At 38.2% G+C, this 2,682-nt stretch overlaps 1 pseudogene; it reads right to left on the reverse strand.

Annotated features, from left to right (window-relative positions):
- Positions 1-1,305: 1,305 nt before the first annotated feature.
- LOC118616493 lies at positions 1,306-2,436 on the reverse strand (annotated as a pseudogene).
- Positions 2,437-2,682: the final 246 nt, after the last annotated feature.

The following is a 2,682-nucleotide window of genomic DNA, read 5'->3' on the forward strand; positions in this document are numbered from 1 at the left end:
GCGTTGTCCCGAGGACCAATGAGTCGCAGGTTTGATTCCGGTCAAGGGCACGTACCTCAGTTGCAGTTCATCCTGGCCCTGGTTGGGGTTGTGCAGGAGGCAACCAGCCGATGTGGCTCTATCACATCAACGTTTCTCTCTCCCTCTCTCCCCCTCCCTCCATCCCACTCTATCTGCTGATAAATAAAAAGTATCCTTAGGTGAGAAAAAAAAAATCACATTTAACATTGTAAATTATCTCTTCCAAGAATAATTTTTGTTCTTTGCAACATAATACATCTTCAATAAAATTATTTTGAGTAGGGTTTATGGGTAGTATATTTTCTGAATCTTTACATTTTTGAAAATATTATTTTTTACTTTCATACACTTATCTGGGTATAAAATTCTCAGAAAATTCAAAATGATTTACTCAACATTCTACACATATTTCCCCATTTTCTGTCTTTTGCTAAACCAGATTGATTTAGTCCTTTGTACATAACTAGGTGTTTGTAGTACCATTTTCCTTTGGAGTCCTGGATGTCAGTAGATTTTTTTTTATTTTTATCCTCACTTGAGGATATGTTTAGTGACTTTAGAGAGCGAGGAAGGGGATGGAGGACAGGGGGAGAGAAACATCGATTAGTTGTTTCTCATAGGTGCCCCCGCTGGGGATTGAACCTGAAACATAGGTAAGTGCCCTGACCTGGAATGGAACCCAAAACCTTTTGGAAGCACGGGCCGATGCTCCAACTAACTGAGCCACCTGGCCAGAGCTCAGTAGAATTTTTTAAATGTACTGTAATTCAAAGTATTTGCCTTAAATTTATCCGGAATGTGATATTGCACTTTTAATCTCAAATAGTGCTAGTTATTTTGGTTCTAATTTGCTCTGATTTTTTTCTACAATTCCTTTTTTTTAAATCTGTAAGATTTTTATTTTTTTAAATGGATATTAATATTCATTATATATTTACATTTTAAAACACCACCTAATTTAATGAAAACAAGGCACTCAATGGCCACTGGCAGCAGAAGCTGCTATTAACTGCTAATCATTGTTATGAAGTCATAGTTATATAGAAACACTAAAGAGAATAAGTAGACTTAATTTAAGTTAATAAGCAACAAGTATAATTATAAATAATACCAGATTTTAAACAGAAATCTGTAAAGGTTTTATTTACTACATAAGGATTTCACTCAAAGTAGACAAAATACATACTCAAAATTGGAGGATACCAAATTAACTTCCTTTTAGTTGAGGCCTATCCAACTTCAGTAACATTTCTAGATGAGGCATAAAAGTTACTGCTGTACATTTTAAAAGGATTGGTCCAGTTTTAATTCCTCCTCTTCATTTACAGTATTGGCAGCAGCATCACTATGTGGATTATCTAGAATGTCTTCGTTAAATCCATCTGACTCCTCCTCTTTTTGATCCTCACCTGTATTAATATCTTCAATTGTCTGTGCCCTAGATGTGTTCATTAGCAAGTCATTTTCTTTTCTTTCGCAATTTTCATTTATTTGTTTGTTTGTTTGTTTATTTATTTATTTATTTATTTATTTATTTATTTATTTATTTCCTCACCCGAGGACATTTTTCCATTTTTTGTTCAGATAGAGTTGGGAGAGAGAGAGAGAGAGAGAAACATCGACGTGAAAGGGACACATCGATTGGCTGCCACCTGCACGACCAACCAGGGCCGGGGACAAACTGCAACCAAGGTACGTGCCCTTAGCGGGAACCGAACCTGGGTCTCTCTGGACCACAGGCCAACACTCTAACCGCTGAGCCAAACCGGCCAGGGCAGCAAGTCATTTTCTAGGGACTATCACTCAGTAGCTTTGCCTGCCTTCTTTCCAAGGCCAGCTGTTTATTTCTCGGAATTCTTTGTTGTTGCTCCTCTGGTGGGCTTCTACTTGACTCGGAAGTAAACTTCATATTTTCAGATGAGTTTGTCAAAAAGGGATCTAATTCAGTAGCAGTTACATCATGGCCATTATTCCCCCCTACTTCATCATTGTTGTTAATAAAATCTTCATGTAATAGGGAGATCAAATTGAATTAGTTTTAAACAGGTCTGAACTTCTTTTTTATTTCCCAAGTTTTCAACTCTGTCAATAAAATCCTCAAACTGCAGTTTAGGGAATAGCCTGTGTGCCCAGTGCTCCGTGTGTTTGATTGGGTCTTATCAAATACATGTCCGAATGCTGGAAGCCCTCTCTCTGAAATTAATCACTGAGCGTCCAGCTTGGGTATATTTCTTTTAACAGTTCTCTTTAGAGGTACAGGAACAGGTGCCCCTCTTCCCGACTCTTCATCAGTTTCATCTCCTTCACCATCTCCTCTCCCTGGAGAAGCTGGAGGTGGGAAGGAGGAAAAGTTTCATCTTCTACATGCTCATAATCTGGAAGGTCAATCAAGTCATTCTCCTATGGTTCCAACATCTTTTCCTCTGGTTTTCCTCCCTTTCTGGACACTTCTTCTGGATCTTTGAAGATTCTTCTTCCTCTAACCTCGTGCAGACAGGAGCGACCGCAGCTCCGGGCTTGGGGCGGTGAGCAAACCATGCTTCTCCTTTCCCACAATTCTTAATTTGGAATTTTATTTTTCCCCCTATATCTTTATTTCATTTTCTTTCTTAAACAAACAAACAAACAAAAACAAAGAAACGTCTGTTACCTCTGTTTTCT

Source organism: Molossus molossus, unplaced genomic scaffold (genome assembly GCF_014108415.1).
Source record: "Molossus molossus isolate mMolMol1 unplaced genomic scaffold, mMolMol1.p scaffold_m16_p_4, whole genome shotgun sequence".
Lineage (NCBI taxonomy): Eukaryota > Metazoa > Chordata > Mammalia > Chiroptera > Molossidae > Molossus > Molossus molossus.